This window comes from Chamaea fasciata, unplaced genomic scaffold, assembly GCF_029207755.1.
Source record: "Chamaea fasciata isolate MVZ Bird 193981 ecotype frontalis unplaced genomic scaffold, bChaFas1.0.hap1 SCAF_2, whole genome shotgun sequence".
NCBI lineage: Eukaryota > Metazoa > Chordata > Aves > Passeriformes > Sylviidae > Chamaea > Chamaea fasciata.
The window spans coordinates 111,166,098-111,193,546 of record NW_027094087.1 but is presented as its reverse complement, the minus strand read 5'-3'; the positions used below and the strand labels follow the sequence as shown (position 1 = coordinate 111,193,546).

Sequence of the window (27,449 nt, the reverse complement as noted above, 5' to 3'; positions counted from 1 at the left end):
AGTGTCAAATTATCCTCTTCCCTGTTTCACGGGGATGATGCTGGAGTGTCATTTCCCTGACAGTGGTGTCTGTGTAAGCCTCTTACGGGAACAGAGTTTATTTCTCTTCTTGCTCACTTGAGTGACCTATGGAACCTGCTGCCTGAATTTCCGCTTGATTTCTGAGATCAGGGTGCTGTCAGGGGGTGGGTGTTTTTCACCATCAGCTCTCCAGAAGCACACCCAAAAGACCAGAAGGTCTTTTGAAAGGTCTCACCTTTCTGCACATCCTGTTGTTTGGGGAAGACAGAAAAGGAACTTTCTCTCAAGTTTTGCGGCTGCTTTTTCCCTGGCCCAGTGAAGAAGCTTGATCCAGCTGGATGCCATTCTTCTCCACATGTGAAATGATAAGGAGCAGGCACAGAGTTTTGCTGTGAGAAGAGGCATAGTCAGAGCCTTCTTCCACCCTGTGGTGCAGCATCTCTGCTGTCCTTGAATGGAATTTCAGCAGCTCAGGCCTTGCTCAAAAGAGCGACTGCCGCCTGTAAAGTCTCACGAACCTCAGTCCCTACAAGCTGTAAGCTGATGTGGGGTGAGCAAGTCTGGTCTGGGTGTAGTTATGGTCAAGGTTTCCAGGGATGTCTTCCAGACATTTTACCTCCATGTAATGGGAGCTACCAACCAGGTAACCTGGGCCTTTTCCCTCTGTGTGTCGCCAGGCAGTGTGAGCAGTATTGACCAGGACTGCTGTTAAATAAACAGCGGGGGCAGTTCTTTGCTAGTCCTGCTGACTGCAGGCCATGGAAAGGTGTTTGCAGGCCAGGAGCTCTTATCTTGCCTGACAGAGGTGGCACGTGCTGCCTGGTCCTGCCTGCACAAAAGGCTGGATGCAAATATCTGCAGGTGGCTGCTGTGGACAGTGAGGATGTAATTTCAGCCTCCCACATCTGCTTCAAAAAGTTGGAGTACCCAGCATGGGTCTCATCTAAGACACTTGTCACAGAGGAAGACCGCTGTGATCAGTGGCTTGGAACAGGCACGGTGGAGCAGGGGAGCAAAACTTTGTGCCATGACTTATTATTAGCGTGTGAGCACTGATGAGTAAAATCAAGAGATGGATCCTGAATCTGCTTCACCTGCCCTCACCGTGTTTTCATGCCCGTGTGTGCACTGAAATCTACCAAGCTTTTGCCCCTTTTGATTATCCTGTGCAGCATTTTTGCTGTTCCTCCAACCCTTTGGATCTTCCTCATTTCCAGGTTTGTGCCTCTGAACCCGTGTCACCTGCCTTGAGGAGACCTCAGGGGAAGCGGGCTCCAGGGCATTGAGACCTTGCACTTGGAGTGGTGTCTCTGCTTTGCTGGGCTGGAGAAGGGAAGGCAAATTTAGCCAAACCTCTGTTATCTGTTGCCATCTCAAGGGAAGAAGGTGCTGAGGGAAGGCAGTGGTACCTAGAGTTTTTGGGGGGAGGATAACCAGTGAATATAACAAACCACTCAGGTGTCCCACACCCCAAGTGCGCCTGTGGGGGATTTCAGCCGCGCTTAAACCAATGGACCATGCTTCTGTGCTCATAAAGGGGACTGATCTTTGTCTTGGGAAAAGACATTTTTGAGCAAAATGATACAAAATAAAGCTGAAAATAGTGGTGGTGTTCAGCAGTGATGAGGAAGATGGCAGAAGGCTGGGCAGATATTGAGGAAAGAACAGTGGCACAAGAGGCTGGAAGACAAAGCAGATCACAAAGGATTGAGAGCTGCAGAAATGGTGGATAACATCAAATATTAGCATGCATTACTTATAAAAGTGCAAAGGGAGCTACCTTAGCCCTCTGTTTAGCCACTACCTTTGGTGCTGGCTGTGCCTGGGACTTGGATGTGTTCTTGCTGGACTTTCCTTGTCGCTTTTTCCACCTCATGGCAGGGGCAGGTGCCAGAGGTCGTGTTGCAGTCTTAATTCCTCTGAAAGAAGCTATTTTTGTCCCTCCTGTGCTCTTGATTACAGCATGGCTGGTCCAGGGAGTGACCCCCTGGGTTGTTTGTGTCCTTGGGAGCTTTGTGGGCTGTGCTGAGGAACCAGCTGGGGTCTGCAGGGTGTCTGCTCAGAGGAGCACATCAGGGAGCTGAGAAGGATGTGTGAGCAACTGCGATTACGAATGGGTTATACCTGGCTGTGTGTTGGCCTTTCAGTGTTGTGTGTGGTCAGTTTGACGCCCAAATGCTAACAAAGTCCATAAAGCAGCTGTTTGGGCATTAAGTAATAGAGGGAAAGTGAAGATTGACAAGAGGCAAACCCCATTTCATTCACAGTGCAGGTTTCTGAACAAACTGCCCTTCTGAACAAAATGCTTATTCTGGAATTTAATCCATTTTGAAAGTGGGATTATCCAATTCACAAAAGATAGGCAAACTGCCTCAGAATTTTCATGTGAGCTAAGTAGCTTTTAATCTAGGAAATAAGAATAAATCAGATGTGCTTCTGCCACAGACGAATTTTCTTAAGCAAAACTATCTTCATTTTGCTTAGTGTATGTGTTTTGTTGTTTGTTTTTAATAATCAGAGAGGATAAAAAGCATCTGATTTCTCACTAAGGTCTTGAATGCTTCTGCTGTCTTAATTTGGGGTACTTTGCAGTGATAAGGAAACTATTTTTTTTGTTAGTAGAAGTGCAGCAACAGTGAGAGAATTGCCTTTTTTGGTGAATTTTATGTTGCTATGAGAAGAGGATCCTTGAATTCAAACTAGATATTTTCTTCAGTTTTCTGCAGAAGGCTAAAATGAAATCACAGCTGCATGGGAAACATCTTAATCAGTAGGGAAAAAATATTTCTCAACAAGATAGGAGTGTTAGGTGGGTTTACTCAGTTGAAAGCTTTCAGAACAGCTTGTTTTACAATTAACCTGGAGTCATTCTGGCTTCCCCAGTGCAACAGTTATATAGTGCAAGGTCTTTGTAGACAAATATACAAAGGTCAGCCTGAGATTGAGGTAATGAGGGCATGTATGTTTTTAACTTTGAAAGTGTATTATTTTTTGAAGATCCATACTTTCACCTTGTGGAAAAATCTCTGACTTGGGTGATTTGCACTGCAGGAAGGTAATAATAACCTGCCACTGACCAAACCTATTCATCTGATACCAGTGTGTGTGCTGAGCATGATTTCATGCTCTGGAGTCCCTCAACCATCTGCTGTTCACCCTGGGATCAGAGAGCTGTCCATGTGGGGGGAATGCCAGCTGGTAAAATACTTGGAGGGCACGGCTGAGTGATGGGACTTGTCTCTCTTGTAGGTAGGAAATACCTGGAAGGAAGACAGAGTTCTTCAAGGTCAGAGGAGAGAGAGGTTTCAAGTTAATACACGGAGGTATGTGTTGTCTTTTCCCACCCCATCCCAACTCCTGCTGTTCAATGGGTACATGGAGAGATCTAGCATAATGCAAAAATCTAACATAACTGTGGCTAGGTAACAGCTATTTTTCTAGAGCAACAAATTAAAATACTGTCAGCTTCAAAATGCAAGTTTTCCTCCCAGTTTTATTAATGTAAGACCCTGTCTTAAACTATTTTCTTTTTTTAATGAAAGTTTACTGCAAATAGCAGGAGCTTCCTTGACACACTTCTGCTTTTCCTGTTCATTTGACATATCTCTTCCCACACAAATAAGCCACACCACATCTTTGATTAACTTTATTTTGTCATTGAATGTGAATCTTCAGCTAATTTGCATAAGATCAGAGGCACAAGGTAAATATATTGGAGGTAGAGGGCCAGGAGTCTTCAGGGCAAGAAGGTAAAAGCTAAGGAAGAGATTAAGCAGTCTTTTATAGTCTGAGTATTTGTATGAGCTGAGCTGCTGCTGTTCCTGCTAACTTAAGGGTTTGTTGCATTATGGTGTATCCTGGAGTTTGGGGTTGTGGTTTGTGTTGTTTTTAACAGGTAATTCACAAGGTGTCTTGAGGGTTTTTTGGGGATTAGACAATTAGAAATACTTTAAAAGTGTCAGTTTTTAGGCTTGAGTCTGGAGAGTGGCATCTAATCAGAATGACAGATTATACTGAGGAGTTTGCTTTCTGTGTGGATGGGTTGGGTTGGTTTTTGGGCTTGGGTTGTTTTAAGCACTTCTTTGGAACTGAGGAAGCATTGTTCTGTGTGCACCCTTAAACCTGTGTGGTTGAATGGGTGGTGTGATGCACTTGTTGCAGTGCTCAGAAGCCAGGAGTCATAAAGCAGATTTCCCAGTAGAGTGTATTTTATGGTAATGCTTCATCAGAGATTGTGCTTTTTTTGAAAGACATAAAGGAATAAATATAGAACAACTCAGGTACTAAAAATAACCACTTGCATTGACGTCTACTCTTTTTTTTTTTTTTCTTTGAAAAGAGACCTTTTGGATTCTTAGCAAGATGCATTGTATCTGCTCAGAACCCTTTTGGCTCTGGTGATGTCTTGAGGGACAGACAAGTCAGCTGATCCTAGAAAATAGCTTATCTTGGTTTGATTGAAGAGTGCAGTGTGGGAATAGAGCAGATGCCGAGGAAGAGACTTGATGTGGGTAATGGAATGAGAAGTTGGTTTAATTACTGCAGCTGTAGGAGCTGGGCATTTATGATCTCAAAGATAAGAAGACTGCACAGCTCTTGTGTTCGTGGGGGAAAAAAAAAAAAGGATACTAAATACTTCAATCAAACCCTGAGATACGTAGTGGATCTCACTGAAATGATGGTCCCTTGATAGGAAAGCTGCTTTCACTGAATGGCTTCAGTTGCAGTCTGGGATATAGTAATTCTGGCATCCTTTTTACTGTGAGATGAGGGAATGAGTAATCTTCCGAAAGATCTCTAATCCTAGAAGCTGAGATTTTCGTAGCAGGAGAAGGACTTACTTGAAGTGGATTTTCAAGTAATTCTCAATTTGCAGATGAACTGCTGTGGACACGATTCCTTGCGCATCCTTGGCCACTTGATCCTGTTCCAAATAATCCTTTGAGATCTGTGGTGTGAGAGTGAACTGGGGAATCAGTTAACATTCCTAAATCAGTTTAAGATTAGATTATTACCTCAGTGCCCTTCGAGATGTATGAATTCAGTACCACACTCCTTTGTTTACTGTGCAGACATTTCAGTATCCAGAAACGCTGAGATCAGCCCAGGCTCACCCCCAGCCGTGGTGCTGCCAGGGGTGGGTGCTGTGGTGCACGGGCCATGAGGCCCTTTGGGCATCTCACAGGCTGTGCAGCATCAGGCAGATGCTGGTTGATGATGCTTGGAGCAGACCATTCCAGGACCACGACCTGCTCATGCACAGGCACCCTTCCTGCACGGCTGAGCCGGGAGCACGTCCCTCTGCCTCCCCAGAGGGGTTGCTGTGGCTGCTTCTCCCTTTGAACTTGAGAACAGGTCAGATGTGAACTGCAGTTTAGGCATAAAAATAGCTGGCACCTGCTTCAGTCACGCTGGGCTGGGGTGAGCTGTGCCAGCCCTGGCTGGCCAGGGAGAGTGGTCTGGTGAGGTTTGCTCTGCCCAGTCGTGGGGAGGAGCACGGACAGACCCTTGGCAGGGCTGCTCCCTGGGCTCTGCAGGATTAATGAAACACCCAAGCTGTGTCACCCTTTGATACACAAGTATTTCTGTCTCCTCAGCTGCATGCTTTTCTGTTTGACTTGGTTTCTTTCCCCTCTGATTTTAACCAAATTTACTCTCTCGCTGTGTTTGACCAAGGTAGGGCACTGTAAAGATAATGCTTCCTGGTAGGAATTAATTACATCGGTACTTTAGATTCCAGGCCTCATCAGGCTTCTGGAAATCTATTATTTATGTATATTTCTGGTTAATTAAAAATGCTATTAAGATGGTATTAAAAAACTTTCCTTGTGTAAACTAGGGGAAAAAAGAGACAGTTCAAAACTCCAGTGTACAGGTCCTCCTACAGAAGATGAGCTAAGCCTTCTCTGTCTCCACTGTTAGGTCTATTGAAGTTTGAATTTTTAATTTTTTTCTTGTTATTTTCTTGTTAGATGCTGTTCCCTGGTATGAGTATGAATACCTACAGTATGAGTATGCAGATGTATAATTTTTCTGAGAGCCTGAAGAGGGTGATGCGTTCAAAACTGTCATCTCATTCACTATGAAATGGCTTCACCCATAACAAAGAATAATATTTTTCTCAGGATAGAGGTGTATTAAACTGTTTTGTCCTTGTTTAGTCCTGGAATGAGACGTGGTAGCAAATGCAGCTTGCTTCACTGTTGCCTCTTCAGATCTTACCTGCAGCAGTTCAGAATTTAAAAGGTTTCTTTAAAAGACTTTTACCTTCTTAGTGCAGAATGCTAAGGATTTTGGACAGGGAGCAACCTTCATTAGTTTAAGTGCTTCATAATAGATTTTATTTCTAAAGTGCTCTTCATTAAAGTTCTTAACTAGATTGCCATTTTAGAGCCTTTTAATTTCACTGGAATTAGAACTAGGAATAGCGAATAAACAGAAATATTGGTAGTTAGTTTAATCTAACCAGGGGGAGTGAACTCCTGAGGAGGAGGAGGATCCCTGAGCTACAAACAGGTTTGTGCCCAGTGCTGGGACCTGAGTGTCTCCTGGATGATGTCCAGGGTGAGGTGGATGACAGCGAGGCAGACCAGGGATGGTGTCGGGGGATATTTTTAGCCAAGCCTGCTTGACTTGTGACCCTGGTGACAGTCTCTTGCTAAAGGGGGCTTAAAGCAGGCTGGGAAGGGGTGTGGGTGAGCTCAAGGTGATGTGAGTCTGGCGTGCTGGGACGTGCAGGTGGCTGAGAGTTTTAATCCTGATGTCACTGACACTTCACCTACAGATTTTCATTTTGGAACCTTGCGGATTCAAAGCTGGTAAAGGAAAGATATTTCTGCCAAGAACTCGCTGCAATTCTCAAATCCCATGAGACTGCTCCTTCCTGTTACCTTTGCCAGGGAGTTCCTAAGGAAATGATTAATTTGGAGTAACTGGAAAGTCTGCTTGTGGAAGATCAGAGCATGGAAGTTAATGATCAATTGCTTCTTGTTACTGGGTAATAATGAAGAATTGTGTTTAGGACTTTTTTTTCTTTTCCTGACCAAAGTCCACTTACAGACCTACAGCTCTGAAAGCTACCTATAAATCTATTGCACACCAAAGAAAATGTCCCAGCAATAGGAGAAAAGCTGATGCAGCAACTGGGGGCAGTTCAGGGACCCTCAGCCCCAGGGTTTGAGGCAGGGCACAAAATTAAGGTGGCAAAGGACCACTGTAGTGAAAGGACCTTTGCTGTTACAAAGGTCAGCCAGAGGAAATGATGAGGAAGGATGGAAGCCAGAGGAAGGATGTTTGTGACTTGTTTGTTTGTTTGTTTGTTGTTTAAGAAAAAGTGAAAGAAGAGGAGAAATTAGTAAGTTAAGCTTATCCCTTACTCTGCAGATCATTCGTGTGTGTGTCCCACACTCTCTCCACTCAGGTCTCTCTGTAGTATTTCAGTGCTGATCGTAGCACCTCTCCTTGTTTCTGTGGAAGGCTGTGCTTGAGACAGCTCTGTGTTCTGCTATTGCCATAAACATTTTCTGTAATGGGCTTATTCTAAGCAAAAGAGTATTCCAGTGTTTAAAAGAAAAAAGCAATTCTTAGAATTACTCTGAACATGATAGACTTACGTTATATATTGCAATAAGAAAAAATATTGTACAATTAACGGTCATTAAAAAATAATTTAGGTCCTTTTCCAGAGCGTACTTCTTCCCAGAAGTCAATTTAGGCAACACTTTTATAAAGTATGGATGAGCTTGCATCAACATTCAAGATTTAATCACTATTTAAATTTCATTAATAAACCCATCTAAACCCCCAAGCATTCCCAAACACAAGGAAATGCAGAAACCTTGGCTAAGCCTGCTCAAATTCCCCTCTTACACTTACTCTCTTACGCTGTTTTTCATGTATGTCTTTAATCAGGGATAAGTCATTGGAAAATCTCACAGGTAACCAGGCTGTAAGAAATAGCAGGGCTGTAAGAATTTACTCTTGGGGCTAAACTTGTCTGGGATTAGATTTCCCAGGACAGGGCACTTGGTTCAGAGATGTTCTGCCCTGGTTGCTTAGGGCAGCTGTGTGTTTCCCAGCTTCATTTCCACATGGCCCTGGTCTTCTGTCCTGTATTTGAAATTCTGTCCCATTTGAAACTCGGAGTGAGATGAAAGTTTTCCAGCACTGTAGTGCTATACTGAGTTAACTTGCCCTGATTCTGGGCTCTAGCAACAGGAGAATTACAGCCTCTTTCACCAAGAATAATTCAATCTCTTCAACCAGTGTTATATCAAACCTGCTGCAATGACCTCAGACAGCACCTCCTCCTCCATTTGTTGCCAAGCACTGCAGAAAGGACCATGAGCAGCTGCTTCAGCCCCAGCAGCTCACAGCTGGGAAATTACGGTCCAGTTTCCCCATGAAAGTTAAAGAAGAGTCATGGTAAGAACCCACCTTGATCAGGGGTTAAGGTGGCACTGAGTGCTGTGGATTGGAGCGGCTGAGGTGGGTGCCGTGGAGCAGTGATCCCTGGCAGAAGGCTGGGATGGACAAGAGGGGGCAGCAATGTTTTAAGCTGCCACAGCTGAACCTGCTCCAGGATGTTTATCCATCAGAACCCTGGCTCCTAACATGGTTAGGGACAGAGTTAGATGAAACTGATGGGCAGCTGGTGCTCGAGTTCTCCTGATGAGTGAACACAGAACTTTGTGGAATTATGAGGCTGCAGATACATTCACCCATTTCATTCTTGCTTAAGTTGTCTTAGGAGCTCAAAACTGAAGGGTTTGGTTGCAAGTTGCAATGGAAAATGAGTAGCTTTGTTTGCTGAAGAAGTCTAATTTCCACCTTGGAAATGAGAGAATGTGTCTGTCACTGGTCCATCTAGGTCAGTAGTCTGGCTTATAATGCATTTCCCTACTAAAGGACTTGCAGTCAGCAGAGGGACTGGTATTTGCTCTGTCATTTCTGTGTCATTCAGGATTCCAGTACTCTTTTCACTCTCCTTGCACCACCTCTGACTGCCGTGGCAAGAAGGTTCGCAGGTCAGTTATGGATTCTGAGGGGGGAAACCACTTCTGATTGTTTGTTGTACACCCATCATAACTTACTGACATCCTCTCTGGTTTTCCTGCTGTGAGTGAAGACTTCTTTTTCTAAAAGCACCTTCAAGTCAATAATTTCCAGTTAGCTTTAGGGCAGTGTTTTGTTTTTAGAGGCTCTCTTTCTGAGATGTGATGGTGGCAGGAAGGAATTTCTTGAAGTTGTTCTGTCAGTGATGGATTATTCCATAAGACACTGAGAGAGGGGCATGCCATGAAATCAGCTTTACTATCTAGGGAGAAATTCAACTTGTGATTAAAAATACATTATCATTCCACCCACCTCCCCACCCCCCCCCCCCCCTTTCCCCCTGACATTAGTCCATCAATATCAGGTTATTAAATAGAAGATGGCCTTTAGAGAGGGAATCAATCTGTGGAACCAGAGATTCAAAGATAATGATGCTTCCAATAGTGAGGAAGAAAGCTGACCAGAAAATACTTTCAGTAATTTTAATAAATTATTTAAGAAAAAGGAAAGAAGGGGTGGAGGAAATAAAAAGGAATGAAGTGCTCTCCTTGTGAGATGCTGCTGAAGATAGAGTTGTGAGTGGCTGCTTTTGAGTCTTGTATGCCTTGAATGTTGGAGCACTGAGAACATTTTCAAAGCTGTGGTATCACAAAGTAGCTAATGGAAACATGGGTTTGAAGGTTATATTGAATTCATTGCAAGGTACTGTACAAGAAAGAAACTGTGTGTTTAAGTGCATGCACATTTATATTTAATTGCAGGACTGTTGAAATGGAAAAATACTTGTGCGTGTATGCTCAAATGGGACTCTCATCCTCAATATACTGCCTAAATCTGTTTGTTCCATTTTAGAAGACATCAGAAAAGCAATTTGATACAGCTTGCAGTGTCCAGTACATGGTGTTTTATATATTTATATATATTTCTCAATACATTTTTTTTTCCAAGTGAGAAAGATGAGGATCTCAAATGGGAAGAGCTTCTCTCTCATTCTTTGGGGCTCAGGTACTCTTAGCAGGCACCAGTAAAATAAACAGTGCCAGATCAAAGCTGGCTTTCACATCCTGTTCTCTTGCATAACTCTGCTGTGCTTCAGTCCTGAACCAGAAACTATTCTCTTACCAGTTGCACTCTTTCATCCTGAGAACTTTGACCTCAGTTTTATCAGTTTTAGTAAGATGTCTGCATGAGAGTTGCTGTACACAGGCTTTGAAAAAAGCAAAGATCCCTTTGATAGCCCGTGGAGGGAGTTTTCAAGAATTGCTTCAAGACCAGGGAAATGTGTTTGTTCCAAGGAGCAGCTCAACTTGTGTTGCAGTGGCTTTAAGGATCCCTCTGTTGTGGGATAATGGGAAGCAGGATGAGATGCTGCTCGTGAATTGCTGAGCTTTTTTAATGAACATTTTTATTACCATGGTTGCACGTGTGGATTTTAATGAAAACAAAATGGCTAATGTTGTTATTTTAAATCTAACAATATTTGTTTGTCGTGTAGGTATGCAGGAATGTTATGCGGATTTTTTTTATACTTTACCCTATAAGCTAGCTTCCCCCCAGCTCTGCAGTTCACAGTATCACATTCCCCACCAGCACTGACAACTGAACCACCTGCTTTTGGTGATGCTTTCATAGACCCTTTGATGAATATTTAGGTGGAACAGGTACAAAAATAGTTGGAGCTAAAGAAAGCTGGTAATGTGTCATAATAGGGCTTCCTTAAGCATGTAGTTTTATTGTCTCCGAAATCTTCTCCCAGAGATTTGCTTTTCTCAAGGGTTCAAGCCTGAACTTACTCTTGATGAGCTGATACCTGTTTGTTCTGGTTTCAGCCTTTTTTGCCTGAGATGGTTTATTTCCCTTCCTAGTGGTTGTCTTTACTGTCTTATGAGGAGCAATTGCATCCCAGTCCTGTGGCTCCAATCTTCAGGGCCATGGTGTCTGTGGTTTAACACCTCAATGCACCTTCATGTTCAAATTGCTCCCCAGCTTTGTCACCAGCTGCCATAATTACTCTGTTTTTGCATGCAAGCCATTAATCAGTTAAAAATGAACCAGAAGACTGATTGTTGAGGTTTATCTTTTCATCAGTTACTTCCAAGAAGCCTGCAGATTTTTCTTTCTGTGCTGTCAGGCACCATCTCTTTTGGGCAGAATCTTTACTGCTGTCACAATTCCTCGTCTCCAAGTTTACACTTCCGATGCGATATCACATGGAAAAGTATGTTTGTTGAATATCCAGATAGCTGAGGCTTGCTTGTATTTATTTTGAGCACACTCCCAATAACCAACCTGTCTTGTTATGATCTCTTTGTAGTTTCGTGTTCCAATTCTTCTTTGTCAGTCTTCGCTGAAATCTCACGTGCTGCTGATGAGTTCTGTAGCCTTTCTTAGATGTGGCAAGTCAAACTGCTTAATGAAAGTATTGGCACTAAAGTCTTGAAGCTAATCTGCATCTTCTGCGTTTTTAGAGGTTTGAATACAGCTGACTTTTAATTGAGTGTTGAGCAGATGCATGTGTTGGGTTTTTTTTTGAAGGATTTAGAAGGCAAAAAGTTGCAAAAAGCAGTGTGTGCTTTTCAAATGTTTGCCTGGTCATGTTTTCCTTCTCTTTAGTGGCAGTGGTGGAAGATGATGCCCTTTGTTCCAAAAGCCAGGAAATGCGTTTTGACATAAAACTGGCCTTGGATGAAGTCCCAGCCTGAATAGACTGACATTAACTGTCTCCAGAACTAAAGCTGAGCTGGGTGGGTAGGAGTGTCCAGGGTAACTGGTGTTTCCTGGTACAGTTTGGTTTCCACAGCACAGTTTTATCTGAAGTAGGTTGGAATTGAGCAGTTTATCAATGGCATCATGTCCAGGGTCAGTATGTACAGTATGAACCTACCTGCCTGGTCCCCATTTCTGTTCCCCTGATAACACTGTCACAGAATTCTTTGAGTGTTTGAATATTTCGTCAGTGATTGCTTCCTGTGGCAGGTACCTGCTGGGGGTCCTAATAAAACATTTGTATTTGTCTGCAGACTTTGCATCCTGGTTAAAATAAGTTATAATTGAAGTGATCTGTGTGAGAGGAGCACTCTTTGTTCTAACAACTTGCTAAAGGAGTGGTGGGTTATGGAAATGCTTTGTGTTAGCTGTTGTGGCACATTAACTTGCTGGGCACGTGTTTGGAGGATATTTTTTCCTTTTTTCTTTACGGAAAAGCAGGCTTGCAGTCAGGTAAATCTGAGTGTCTTTGGGGGTTTTCTCATTTTTGAAGCTTGGGTTGTAGATTTCTGCATGAAACTTTCATGGTGTGAGGCTTGTGAAATTAGATAACATGCTTTAAACAAGCCACCTCTGGGTAAAGTACATCTCTAATTACTGAGACTAAATTATGTGGAAAGTGAGCTTGTGTCTGAAGTAAATCTCCAGTTCAGTAATCTAAAATTAAATAATGATTAGCTTAATTGCTTCAGGATCATAAAAAACACTCTTAATAAAATATAGGGATTAAGTGTGTGTTCTGAGAGCAGATAATTGCTTCTGCCTCATTTTCAGTACCTTCTCTCAAGTCAGGGTTTGGAGGTAAGAGAAATAAAATAACCTTTTGTTATGCTGATTAGCAAAGCCAGGAAAAGTAGGCTAGTTCTTGTGTATGCAAGCCCTTGCTCCTGTCTGAATAGAAGCTGCAATTTCACTATTAGTGGTAAATTTAGAGCACTTGCTTTTAATTTCATAGATATGTGCCAGTTAGTCCCTCTCAAAGCAATAGTAGTTGGTACCTGTGGAGCTGAGTGTAGTAATAAATATGTGAAGAAGGATCAAGTAGGGGTTTTTACTTCAGAGAAAGGAGAAAGACTCATAATTTTAGTAAGAAGTGTTTGAGCTAATCATTACCTGGGTTGTCAGCTGCTTGTTTGCATTGCATTTTGCTTCTAAACAAAGTATTTCTACCTTCATTCACTGGAGAATGTCTTTTTTGCTTATAGGCAAATGAGAAAGCAAATCTCTTGAGACATAAGCAGTGGTACTTCCCTGGAGGGAGGAGATGGGGATTCTCCTGTTGCTCTGAGTGTTGCCAGGTGCCAGAAGTGGTCCCCGGCGGTGGTGGTAAGAAAGAAATGCTCCCCCACGTTTCTGTATTTGTGCTTTGTCTGTAGCAATGTGCTTTTGGGGAAAACAAAACAAAACAAAACAACCCCAAAAAACCAAAAACGGGTGTGCAAATCCTGTTTTTTCCATAGAGCTGCATGAACTGCTGGGAGAGGTATCAGAAGTCTCCCAGCTGGAGAATTTTAGTTTAGAAATGAAATCAGCACTCGAGCTTGTTGCTCCTACTGTCTCGTGCATGCTGTTATCTGCTGGTAGTTATTGTAGCAGAGATTTAACCACAAATAAACCTCTGTGGGACTCTAGAAGTGCTTATCTGTCTCCTCCTTCCTTAAATGTAGAAGGGGAACAGTGCTTGAAGTGCTTGAACAACCTCCTTTATGGGGTTCCTAGAAATCTCATCCATGCTGACTGGGGTCATCTTAGGCTGCCTTTAATCTGAGCATCTTTAAATTTTATCCAATAACTGGGTATGAAAATGTTAAATATATCAGCGAGCTTCCTATTTTTTGCCTTTTTTTTTTTTTCTGTAGTTTGTCCTACAAACAGTGACAGGGAAAGTGGAAAGCTGCTGAGACCCCAGTGACACAGCAGTAGAGCAGTTTTCTTCAGGACAGGATCTTAAAACCTGTGGTTACTGTCAGATGTTGACATTTTAATGATGATCTCTGATACCCTGCCCCTTCAGGAGCTATTAGTAGATATTTTTCTTTTTTTTTTTTCTTTTTTTTTAAGAAAAGAATTTAATCTCGGTGATTTTGCTAAGACCTGAATTATTGCTTTGGTACTCTACCACCTTTCAAGGTCTATTGTAGGACGAGTAGTCTCCCTAAGAATGTTAAGTTCTGTGAGATATTTCTCAAAGCTGTGATTCATAAAGCAGCATGTACTGGGGCAGCCACAATCTGTGTTATTGACCCTGTGCAAAGTTACATCCCTTTAAGGTGTGCATTTTCCTGCTGTCGAGGAAGTTGAAAGCATTGATCCCAGCTCATTTAGGTGGGCAAATAGATGCTTCCTGCAAGCCCAAAATATTCTTGGGCCAAAAATTTGACCCCAAAAAATCAGCTGTTGCAGCTGAACCTGGCTGACCGCCTGCAGCTTTGGTGTGTGGAGGGACACGCAGTAGGTTGATTTATTAAACTAGCCTTGTCCCAGTGTCATGGTGACCAGCTGCTTTCAAAACTGGTTGTGTAAAATGTTTTAGCCTGTGCTTGTTGACACTGGTGTAGGAGCAATGCCCCAGAAACACAAGAAACCCCTTTTATATGCATTTGCTGTTTTGTTGGATACTTTTCAACTTACAATTTTTGCTTTTCTTCTTTGTGTGTACGGTTTGAAAAGGCCATTGATGAGTTACTGAGAAGCTAAAATATGCGGGGTGGGGCGGGCAAGATTTTGAATTGTGACGAGACTTGAATTCTCAAGCTGTGCTTCTGTTCAGAGAAGAGAAAATCTGGGTTTCTCACACCCAGCCCTGTTACCTGTGCCCTTGTGTGGGGCTGCCTGGGTGTCTTGTCTTGGGCCACTAGAACCTGCAATGAGAAATAATCTGGAAATTAAATGTTTAGAGTGAAATGAATGGCCACGCTGGAAGCGAGAAGCTGCATGGGTTGAACAACCCCCTGAATAATTCCTTCAGCCTTCAATTTCTTGATCATCCGGTGGAGGCCACCCAGATGATGAGAGGGCTGGAACACCTCCACTGTGAGGAAAGGTTGAGAGAATTGGGATTGTTCAGTGAGGAAAAGAGAAGGTGACCTTTTTGTGGCCTTCCAGTGACTGAAGAGAGCCTGCAAGAAAGATGGAGAGAGACTATTTACAAGGGCCTGGAGTGATAGGACAAGGGGGAATGGCTTCAAACTGGAAGGGGCTAGGGTTAGATCAGATATAGGGAAGAAATTCTTCCCTGTGAGGGTGGTGAGGCCCTGGCACAGGTTGCCCAGAGAAGTTGTGGATGCCCCATCCCTGGAAGTGTTTAAGGCCAGGTTGAGTGGGGTTCTGACCAACCTGGGACAGAGGCAGGTGTCCCTGCCCGTGGCAGGGGGGTTGGAGTGGGATGATCTTCAAGGTCACTTCCAGCTCAAACCATCCTGTGATTCTGTGATCTGTCATCTGCGGCTGCTCTTGTGTGTCTCACTTGGGGGGATTTGTCTCTCAGACTTGTCAATGTTATAATTTGTAGAAATTGCTGGGAAAGTCAATTCTCATAAAAACGTAGTTGGAACCACAAAGAGGAAAACAAAATAATCTTTGGATTCATCAGGCTAGGTCTGAAAGCAGCTCACAAAAGCAGTCGTGGCAGTCACAGTTTCAAGAGTTTCTACAGTTCAGGCAAGGCAAAATGTAAAGTATTTTGGAAGACCAGTTACAGTCCCTGTTTTCATATTTAATTTGCCAGTGTGGAGGCTGTGGTTAGGTTTCAAAGCCTGTAAGACAGAGACCTCTCCACTGACAGAGGGATGCTGTGAAAAGCTGCTCCCAGAGGTATGATCCCTGCTCTTAGTCCGGTGTGGTCTGGTTTTTAGGCAGAGTCAGTTTTGCACAACTTGCAGAAGTAATGTTCTCTCCTATCTGTTTTTAATAGATAGGGCACTGAGTTGTTGCACCCTTTATTTGAAGAAAGGGAGCATGACAGTGGTTTTGTTGTTTGGTTTTTTTTTTCTGTAGCACTCAGTTCTCCTGCTCTTCAAAACCTGCACCCCATTAAGCTTTGTGCCCTTTTGCTAGGGAGAGAACTGCCTTGCTGAACAATGCTGGATACATTCATGGCTGGAACTGTTCAGCCCTGCCAGGGTGCTCACTGCTCTGGGCCAGCACAGGATCCCCTTCCAGCTGGGGGTATCTGCTAGTGGAACTCAAGGACCAAACTTGATCTCCTGGGGATGTTTATTTTGAGAAGAAAAAAAAATAATCCAAACTGAAAGTGCTTTCTTAGAAGCCGTAGTGGCATTTACTCTTTCATAGTTGTTTTGAAAATGTCAGTGTTGCTGTGGGAGCAGTTGTTTTCACATGTGTGAGTTGTGAAGGCCACACATTCAGGGCCTTTGGCAGTACTTTCCAAAGTAGCAGCAGAAAGCACAGATTTAAACACAAACACTGTCACAGGATGTGTTTCAGGACAATATTACTGTGCCTTAGCAGCAAGGCCACTTTCGATTCAAGGTTTCCTTTGCCCAGTCTCTGCACCTGTGTCCTCCTCTGCAGAGAGCCTCCCTTTCCTCCTTGGTTGTGGTGTTCAAGTTCAATGGGATAAGTGATGAACAAAGAGGGAATCACCCTGAGACCGAGGAGTTAAAGATTGCACAACCGAATTGTGATTGGTGATGGCTGATAAGGGAACCCTGTAAAAGCTGAACAAGCCCCCTCCCTCCTGTGGGAGGTGTGTAAAGGACAGAGAGGAAGGGGCTCAGTGCAGTGTGAGCTGGTGATGGGGCTCCTGGGCCCTTGTGGCACTGCAGGACCTGGCTGTGGGCATTGTGCAGGTCACTTCTGGGTGCTCTTTGCCGTGCCTCTGTGGGCTTTCACCTTGCTCAGTACAAAGTCATCTGGGTACTTGGGATCTGTGTTGCAAGATGGGAACAGAAGGCTGAAGCATCACCTTGTGCAGTTCTTTTTTCCTGTGCTGAAGATATAACAATTCCCCTTTCTACTTTCCTGTGTGCCCTGGCTTAACTGTTCCCTAATGTCTACTGAAATTACCTACTTTATAAAATAGGGAAAAAAAACCAAACCCAAACCCAAAAAGACTCAAAACCCAACCCAAACCTAAACAAAAATCCCCAAACCCAACAGTTTAACTTAAGATATATCTTGTTGGTACAGATGTGGGATGAGTAATAACTGTAAAAGCAGTTATACAAGCAAACCTTGAGGACATGCTGACCTTAAGCATGAGTTTAGAGTGAGCCTGTAGTAGTGCCTGGGAGGAGAGGCTTGTGAGCAGTCAGTCAAATCAGGCATAGAAGAAGCTCCCAGTTGCCTGGAAGTAATGAACTTACAGTAAAATACTTCTGATTAATGCAGTGAAGTTTCAATCATTCCAGTTATTTCAAAATCTGGTTTATTGCAGTAAGGTAAAAAGAATTTAAGTAGAACTAATAAAAAGTAGTTCGTGTTTAATGGGCTTAAAAGTGAACAAAAGCTGCAGATCCAAGAACCAGTTTTACATTGCTGAGTAAATAGCATGAAGGTTCTTGTTATATGTCTTGATTGGAGAAATATTGATTCTTTTAGGTTAGTTCTGGTAATTAGACCAGGCTGCTTGTTTGTTTAAGTGAAACTAGTCTGGTTTGCTAGACTCATTGTCTATAAATGTGCCCTATATTAACACATTGCATTGAACTGCAGGCAGTTTGTAATACCCTTGAATATCTGATTTTTTTGGCATATAATTGCGGATGAGCTGAGGGTTATTCTGGCAGATAAAAATGAATCCTAAGAGCATAAATGCTGCTTCTCAAACTGCTGCTCAGCCCGACTGAGGAGCTTTTGAAGAGCAGTGCCAAGCTAGCAGTGGTGACATCCATAATTCCAGTTTGGCACATAGGGTCTTTTGATTATGAAGCTCTGGTACAGGGAACACCTCTCTTTACTAATTAGCTTCTAATTTTTCAAGTGATGGGGGAGCAGTTTTTAACTTGGCAGCCAAACTGTTCTGAAGCGCTGCAAGCTCCAAGAGAAGTGGTGGGTGCTCACTTTTATACCAGTAATTTCACATTCTGTATTTCCTCCAGGAACTATAACTGTTCCAGCAGGAAACAACCCCTGCTTCAGTGGTTTTTTTTTCTTTCTCGGGCAGAAGTGGAAGCAATACAGAGGAATGCATGGAAATGTAGAAATTTCCACTCAGGCAGCTGCCCGCCTGGCTGGGGTTGTGATCACTAAAAGATCTCCTGTGGTCAGACTAGTATCAGTATTTGTGGCACTTGCAGGACTGAAAAAGTCCTCACAGTGGCAGAATATTTGAATGCCCTTTTGTCTGGATCTGTCAGAGCCAGTTTACATGAGACCATGATGAAGAGAGCGTCTGTGAAAACTCCCAAAGTTTCGCTATCAACTGTGGAACAGCCCTCGTGCAACGCTGCTGTGGAAGGCAAGCATGGATGTCTAGTGGGCCAGTCATTCCTGGGATTCCTGCAGCCCTCAGTAAAAGGGTATTTAGGTCATGTCTCTCTCAAACATTGCATTAAAAGGCCTCTGTTCAGAAGAAGCTGAACAAGGGAAACTGAATCGTGACAGGGCTGACCAGTCCTGGATTTGTGATCTTTGCTGGCAGCATCTTTCAAAGACTCTGTGTGTTACCCCAGAAGGGTTCCCTGCTCTGCAGAATCCAGGATGGCCTAAATTAACTATATATGCTGCTAGAGGCCTGTTTAGCTATAGAATGCCAAAGTCACCCAGGAGATGGGAGATCTTAAGAAAAGGTGAGAGCTGTAGATGTTTCTTCTCAGCTTTTTGTCTGACGAGGATTTTAAAGGCAGATGGGATGTTTACAGAGTGGCTGCTGTTTAGTTTCCCAGCTGAATGGCCAACAAAAGCCTGGATTTTCACAATGTACAGCCTTCCCACTCACAAGTTATTTTTTTTTTCTTATTTGTGGGCTACTGCATTTGTAAATAATTCTGGTTGTAATTTATAAAGATTTCACCACATGCAGTAGTGCACATTTATGCACATGCAGTTCATCTTTGTTCTCAAAATGTGATTTTCAAATTTGCACAGGAGAAGGATTTTTTTTCTTTTTATGGTGGCTTGTCTGGGGGTTTGAGGGGTTTTTATTGTTGGGTGAGGAGGTCAGTGTAAAGGTTGTGTGGGTGTGTGGCTGCTGCCAGTATTGGTATTGTGGCCAGAAGGGGCTGATGTGATCTTGACAGAAAACACAGAACAATAAAACTTTGTTCAGCATATATTTGTTTTTGCTATCAGTCCGTTTGATAAGTCTGGTCTATCTTTTTAGGAAGATACCTGCTTTTGTGTATATGCAAAAAAAGATCTGACTACAGGGATGTTGATGGATTCAGGCTGATAACAGCCTTGTGCAACATTTGTCAGTGAAATAATCCCAAAGAAGAATAGATGTCTCATTCAGGAACGAACACTGCTGCTGATGGCAGTCAGGGTGACATCCAAGGGAGTAGAAATTGTATCCCTTAATAGGAGGAAGGGGATTATGTGGGTCCCTGCCCTGCTGTACAGCTCTTCCTTTCTTACTTTTTCCCCCTTTGGGCCATGAATAGCAGATGCACAGCTCTGTATGAGCAGTGTGAATGCACTGAGCAGGATCCAGCTCCCCACCCACTGTAATTCAGGCTGCCAACTCAGCTCACTGAACTTACTGAGAAACTGTTTGCTTCTGTACCTGCTGCATTTTCAGGTCATATCTTTCACCTATTATTTGTTCTTGACTGCAGAACAGTGGGTTTTATCTGAAGCTGCCTTGGTGACAGTCACTCAGCAGAATGCCTACTGTTGGTGTTAGTATTTTTGCTTCTCTGTCTCCTCTGTGATGAAGATCTGAAACATCTGGATTTGGAAGAATGGTGACTTTTGTCTTCCCTCACTCTCCATGTGGCCTCTGTCTCCTTCCAGGTTCAAACCATGGAAAGTTTCATGCTGAAAGCATAGTCTTCCTATATAAAAATGTATAGACAAGGTGTCTTTGTCCATGTGACAAATGTCAACCCGGTGTCAGGAGGCTGGTTGATCTTTATCACTTGTCACAGATCTGTCAGGAAGACTGGGGACTGTAAAATCAAAATTGCATGGCATATATTCTGCTTCTCAGTTTTAGAGCTGCCTTTCTTCATTGCTGGTAAGCTGTGAGCAGTTTCTGGTTTGGAGGTACATTTGTAGGTGAGATCATGCAGATGCTGTTCTGGGGATTTTGTAGGTTTAGTACAGCAGGGCCCTGGCAGAGGAAAACTTTCCTTCTGTCTCTCTTTGGTCTTGCAGCTGTGATTCCCACAGCATGTGGATAGCTCTGGTCACCTGAGCTTTGAGGCCTTTGCTTCACGCTGTTCATCTTACTTACTAATGATAAAAATAATAAATAATCCTAATTAATCCTTTCCATCCTGGAAAGATGGGAAAGAAAGAGCCACAGCTCGTGGCAGCAAACTCTGGAGCAGGGACACGAGGCATAAATGAACAAAGGGAATGTGCTGATTCCTGTGTGTCTCCAAGCTGGCTCTCAGGAGGTGGTGGCTTTGTCTCTGGGCACACACTGATTCAGGAGGTGGTGGCTTTGCCACCAGACAGCCCCAGGAGCTTTCCTGCCCCTGCCCTTTCACTTGCATCAGGGATCCTGCATTACTGTGGATCAGAGAGCAAAGCACGCTGCTCCTCTTCTGCAGAAAGGTGGTGTTTTATACCTGAAATTTAAAGAGGCTCAGCACTTCTTGGAAGACAGTGTTTCCATTTCTTCCCAATTAGCGCTCAGTACTTCAAAGGAAAGCTTTGAACCTGGGCAGGGGCTCGAAGGCACGAATGCAATGCTTGCTGAGACTCTGTGTAGCAGCAGTCGGAGGCTTCTCCTTGTTCAGCCACTTTTGCATGCAGACAGATGTCTCCTGGCTGGCTCGCTCTCTGTCGTATGCTTGAGGCTTAATTTTTTTTTTTTTTCCTGCATAGTTTTCTATCCAGAAAGCAAAGTATTTCATTTTCCCCAGAAGATCTCTCAGGAGAGACTTCTTTATTTATGCTTTATTTTGCATCCCTGTTTTAACAAGTGATGGGCCTGTGCCACAAAGCATTTTCCAGATTCACCCAGTCTGTCTAGCAGGTGGCTCCCTAGGTTTCACAGCTTGGTGTGTAAATGCATTTAACACTCCTGAAGTTTCTTTTGTAGTTTATTTTTATCTGAATACAAAGGATGAATTCCCATTTGTCTTGAAAATTGAACCACTTGGAGTGAAGAGGAGCATTTAAAGTAGTCTTAGAGATGAGTAGACACCACTGAGGGTTCTTGTAATCATCAGAGACTAAGATTGGCAGCATTTTGTAATTACATAACATTGATCTATTTTATACATTGCAAGAGGCCTACTACTCAAATAATTTTGTACTAATAGGGCTTCTGTTAGATAACTCCTTTTCTGTTTGTTATGTAAGGGCTGGTATTATAGAATTGCTGTTTGAATACCAGCGCTGTAATTTTAGAATAGCTTTTATAATAGAAACACCAAAAAAGCTTTGTTCCAAATATAGTCAATTATTCCAATATCATAATTAATTTTTTTTTTCAAATGAGGCCTCTTTATAATTGCTGCTTTGGGTTTTGTTTTCATTTAAAAAATCACAATGCTGTCCTGTGCCCAGTCATAATCCATTATGTGCATTTTCTGTAATGAATGTTGTGCATTGGAAAAATATTGCTCAGCAGTCCTGGAAACTGGTGATTGAGCTTCACCTATGAAAACATTGCAAGTGCCAATTTAGTGACTTTGCATGTCTGAAACCCTCCTGTCATCTCTGAACTCTGTGTGCATGTTTGTTTCTTGGGCTTTGGGGTTTATTCTGATGTTATTTAATATAACCTTATTTCTGGAATTGAGAACAGAAGCAGTGTGAGCAGTCTCAAAATGAGATTGGGGGTCACAGTCAGTAAAAATTCCTTTGGAGCCCACAGAAACTGATTATTCCTAAGCAAGGAATTCAGTTGCAAGTGATCTCCTTCATTGACAAAGATGTAGATAGTAGTAAGACTTTTATCTTGGAGTCACTTGAGAAATGTGGTGGAGCTATATGTGAGGTTGCAAAAGGTTTTACAACAGACCTGGACTTTGTGCAGGATGTAAAAGGGCAGGAGGACATATTGACTTCATGCATGGAGAGCACCTGAAATTTTCCTTTATTTTATTAATGTTGTGCTTTTAATGTCCTGGTTTTCCACTGGACCCTTACTCCGTGCACTTTCTGGAGTATGTTGCATTTAATTTGTGTGTGCTTTAAACTCAGAGGCAGCTTTTACATTTTTATTCCACCCAGGTGTGTTAAATCAGATAAAAGCTCCTCTTTGTCTGTAACTTTTAAATTCACAGCCTCCTTTTGGCCAAATGATTCCAAGCATTGTCTGTTTCTTTGAATGTAAAAACTTTCTATTTGTTGTATCTAAAGTAGTTTTTGTGCTTCAATTTTATTGAAATCTTCTAATGTAACTCTACCTCCATGGCAGCCAGGGTTTTAAGAGGGGCTTACACCATGACTTTGCTGTCTTTAGTGCTGCTGCTAAAGTTTAGTCAAAAAATGAGAGTGTCAGGGGCCTGTGTGACTACCACTTAAATTTTATTTTTGGTATTTAAGCTAGATTTTGTTTGGATTTTGTTTCTTTAGAGGCTCAACTCTGACCACGTGAGTTATGCTGCATCTTCATGAGGGCTGGGTTGATAAATGGGAATCACTCTTCAGTCCCACTGTTGTGTCTCTGTACAGATGTGCCCTCAAGTCTCTCTTTACCTGGACTGTCCAGATTATGGTGCAGAGCATCTGGATGGGGCCCTGAGCTTTACCCACCCCACTGATGCCTTGGGAAGGCTGACCTGAAACAGAGACTGGACAGAGCTAGAGAATAAAGCAGGTATTTATTGAAAGGCCTTTAAGGATACACCTTGGGCAGGACAAGAGCCTGGCCAGGGCTACACCCAAGGTGGACTCGGAATGGTCACAAAATGGATGAATGGTCTTGAGGTCTTAGATTTTTATAAGTTTTGGTCCATTTGCATATTGGGGTTTAATTGTCCAACTACAGCTTCAGGTCGTGAGGTCTCATCCTTCTTGTTTCTCTCTTCAGCCACCCTTGTTTGTGCTTTTGGCCTGAAAGATGTCCTTGGTCTTCTGCAGGAAAAGGATTTGTTTTGTGTCCCTACCTTATGAAAGAGCTTACTAACACTCAATACGAGGCTCAGATCTACACCCCTAGGCAGCACAGAATCTGAACAACATGAAAGCTAAAACTTAAGGCATCACCATCAGCACCGTGTTCCTGCACAGGGTGTAGCTGCTGCCACCTCATTTCTTCCTCTCCAGCCTCCAATATCTCCTTTTTGTTAACCAAACTCCTGGACCGTGCCTGCTCAGCCCTTCCAAAAGCCCTGATTTTGGAGCAGGCAGAAGAGAAAGGGACCACCATTGTCATCTGTTGGGTCCTGCAGTGGGAGGCTCCTTTGTGCTGAAATCTAGATTTTGGTAAAATCTTTGGTCAGGACCTGCAGGAACAAAAAGTGTCAAGAGGCCGCGCTGAGCACACGAGCGAATCCGGTCGATTGTAGCCTGGTAATTTCCTGTAAGGAGCTTACTGGATTACAGCAAGGGCTTGGTTTGTCAGCAACACCACCTGACTGTAATATTTATTGAGCAGTATTACCTGTTTTAAATATTAGTCCACTTCTGCCCCACTCATGCCTTCATTCTTGAGGTAAGAGGGGCTTTTTTAGTTCAGTGGCTAACAAAGCCTTGCAGTGGAGAGGGCACCTGGCTGTCTTTTCAGGCTGCTGAGCGGGCAGTTGTAGTAGCTGAAGCACTTCCAGATTTACCTCAATGTGCTTTTGTCACCATAATCCCTCCTCCATGTCAAGACTGATTCCCTTTCCCAGCCAAGACTCACGCCGTGCGTTTTTGCCGTTCCGTTTCTTCTCCTCTTCTTTTTTTTTTTTTTTTTTTTGTTTGTTTGTTCCTCTGTATATTAATCCATAACAAATTGGGAAGATGTTGGTAAACCAGTCAGGTTTTTGCTTGTTAGCTGGAGTCTGCGCTACACTGATTATCCTGGCTTTAGCCTATTACTTGTATTGGTAAGTTGGATTTTTGTACTGTGACTGTGCTGGTGGTGGCTTGTCCTTTAAAATGCTTCTTTGGGGTGAGCTGGAAGGTGGTGGTCCTTTCTGAAGTGCTCTGGAAGGCTGATGTGTACTTATTAATGCTTGGCTGAGGTAGATACCTTCCCTGATTTTGCTCTGGTGCCCTCATTATTTGTTACAGGACTCGGTTGTGTTGCTGTTTGAGTTTTTGTGTTTTTATTTAGCTGAAACCACAGTGGCTGAGGATGCCACTTGGGCAAGGTGGTGACTGTGTATCTCCGTTTTTCTTCTGCTCTTTATCGAGCTCTTTGACTCTTATTTTGTGCTCTCAGTGTTCTCACAGCTGTCTCTCAGCACGTAACATGGAAATTAGGCTGACAGGCTCAACCATGTCGTAGGGTGTTTGTGGGACACCTATGTCTCCAGCATGGAAAAGGGGTGTTTCAGGCCAGTGAAAATTAAGATTCTACCCCTTGGGGATGAGCTGGGCCTGGGAGAGTGGTGGTTGGGAGCAGCACAGCCAGGAGCCCACGCGTGCCTGGGTGTTTTGACCGGGTTTGGGAAGGGTAGGAGCAGGGCAGGGCTGCCCTACATTTCTGGGCTGGCCTTGTTTCTCTGTGTCTCCACATATGTCCAAGACTTCCAGCCAAAAGAAAGCTTGAAACTTTTTAGAACCTTGCCTGGAGCAAACAGGGGGTTTTAGAAACCCAATCTCTTGACTGGTTTTGGTGAAAAAACTACACATCAGCTGTACAAGGAAAAGCTTGCTGGAGTTGGAGTTAATATGGCTGTGCCTGGAGACTTTTCCAAGGGGTGTGACATTGCTGAGAACAAGTTTCCAGCATGACACATGAGTTTGTTTGTTTGTTTGTTTTATAAGGTGCTAAAAAACAAAAGAAATGAAAATCTGTGTTGGATCATCTTGGTTTTATTTGGCCAAGTATTTCCTCCAGATAGTTATGCCTGTATTATTTACAAGCCTACAATCCTCTCTGTGTGTGTGTGTGTGTGTGTGTGTGTAAGCACACACTTGTAATATTAATGAGTTTATTTAGATTTTGGCTTTACAGTGATTTTCTGCAGATGTGTAAACTCTCAGCTGTACAGTGTGGCAGCTCAAATTAAAATGTATGTGATTTTAATTAAAATTAAATTAAAATAAAATTAAAATTAGAATTAAAATTAAAGTGCATGTGATTACTAGTCTCTGTAGTCCTCAAAATGTGCAAGAAAACAGGCATGTGTAAATGACTTTGCAGTTTTAATGTTAAAATCAGGAAGTCTAGGGTTTAAGGACATCTATAGCTGTCCTGCTAAAATGTTATTTTTAACAAAAGAAAGTTCATGTGGTAAGTACATACAAGAACCCAGTGTAGTTTTTAATTAACTCTTCATCTCTTAACTCAATATTGGGGTGTGGTGTGTGCATCTGATAGCAGGGAGATTTTGTACTGATGCAAACATAAATTTGTGTGCATTATGCATACAGCATAACATGCACTCATCTCTTGTAATTCCTTTTTTCCCCTTATTTTGTTCCCTCTTAAAATTCTTGACTTGAATCCAGGTCAAATCTGGTTTGTAGGAGAGATTACAGTTCTGCACACAGCAGGAATTAGCTGGTATTAGGTCAGATCCTCTTCTTCAGCAACCTCAGGGTTCAGGAGAAAATTAATTACATCACCTGCTTGTTTGTGAAAAGAGCTCATTCAAACCTCTTGATTAGATATAGATGAGACTTAATGCAAGTACCTCAGAGCTCTTTTTTGCCTTTGTTGGTTTGGGTATTTTTAACTCTTTAGTTTGTTGTTGCTTGAAGAAAGCTGACTTTGATAAATATTTTAGTTCATTAATTTTTAACGTAAGTCTGCCCTGTAGGAAGTAACTAGAAAGACTAATTATTTCCTTTTTCTTCTTAAATATGTTAGTTTGGCTGCTGCAATTCCCTTAGAATATCCTCAGACAGAGCTGGGGTGATTAAGATCAGAGATCACCAGTTCAGCAGGGAATCAACTTTGCATATTGAGAGATTAACTCGGGGTTGTTTTTTTTCCTGTAATTCCATCTGATCTTTTTCTTCCCCTGGGTTGGAGCACCCTTATTAACTTGCTGGACCAGATGTATTTTGGACACTTTCTGGGCTAAATTTAGTTTGTCCTCTCTAAGGAATTCATTAAGGAAGTGAAGATCCTTTGTTCCTCTGGGACTTGGGGCTCCCTCGCTGCGTTTCTGATGCAATATCACCCCAAGCCTTGGAAATCAGCGTGTCCCTTCTACTTCCCCCAGGAAAAAAAAACAAAACAAAACAAAAAAACCCAACAAACCAACAAAACCCAGAAAGAGAGGGCTAAATATGCATTTCTTGGATATGTGAAGGCTGGTGTTCAGGCAGTGGTGAAAGGGACCACAGAGTCTCAAAGCTGTACAGGGAATAATCCAGAGTTCCCCCATTTCCCAGCCACGTGTCCTCACGCAGGCTCGTTCTGATGCCAGGTGTGAATCCTCACAGGGACACACTCAGCAATCCAAAGTACACAGAAATTTTAAGAGCATTCAACATCACAGTTTCTTCTTTGCTCAGTCCTTGCTGCTTCAGAGAGTTTGTTTGGTTGAATTCTCTCCACAACACGAGCCCCTAAAGGAATTGTCCTTTTTCACCAGTCAAGAAATCTCTTAGCCCATAAATAATGGATTTATCACTCTGTGTAGGCTTGTCATCACTTAATATATAGGATAAAGTCATAAGAATCCTCTGCACTTTTTTTGGTGTGTTTTAATTGACCATTTCCAAGCTACAAAATATTGGAAGCAAATGCTTTTCCTTTCTTTGTCCCCTACTGCCAAATCTGCCTCCTGTTTCAGCTTCTGGCCACCAAAGGAACCTGGAATACTAACATGCATTGAGTGTGATTAATTGGTGTACTTTGTATTAGGATTGAAGGTAATTTGACGCAGTGATTTTGCCTCGTTCCTAGAGCTACCTTGTTGCTTGAGTGATGTGCCCAAATGCCTGCACTTGCCATGAATGCTTTGGTTTTATTAATGAACCTTAAGAGCAAAATAATTCAGATCACAGCGCTTTGGCTGCTGTTGTATTTTGTGCTGCAGTAGATTGATGGTTTTTGAGAAGGGAGACCTATGTTAGACTTACAGTTTTAATGAACTCCATAATTTCGCTGCCCCATGTATTTTTTTAATTTTTTTTTTTTTTTTTTTTTTGCTTATTGACTGCAACGGTGCTTTGCTCTCTCTGTTTCTAGTGTTTGAGGGCAGTAGTTTAGCACATGATGTTCTATCTTCACTTGGATTTTATTAGCAATTCCCATAATGGGAACTCTTGGACTGAATGTATTTTTGGTTTTTGGACTGAATGTATTATCTGTTATTTCAGCCACAATAACCTGGAGGTTCCTAATTTCTACATGCTTGGGGGGGTGATTCACAGGCAACGGGGACAGGTTGTTTCCATGGGAAGCCCCTGGCCAT

The 27,449-nt window shown here is 42.8% G+C and overlaps 1 protein-coding gene across 4 annotated transcripts in view; it reads left to right on the top strand.

The window, feature by feature from the left end:
• AGPAT3 (1-acylglycerol-3-phosphate O-acyltransferase 3) overlaps positions 1 to 27,449 on the top strand; it is an 82,654-nt gene that overhangs the window by 24,553 nt on the left and 30,652 nt on the right. Inside the window, exons 2-3 of one of the 4 annotated variants that reach the window (XM_066177075.1) lie at positions 3,271 to 3,344; positions 13,047 to 13,167. The exons of 1 other annotated variant lie outside the window; for it this stretch is intronic. The gene's annotated coding sequence lies outside the window, so the exon portion shown is untranslated. The remainder of the gene's footprint in view (positions 1 to 3,270; positions 3,345 to 13,046; positions 13,168 to 27,449) is intronic. 2 more of the 4 variants (XM_066177076.1, XM_066177077.1) reach the window with 2 other exon arrangements.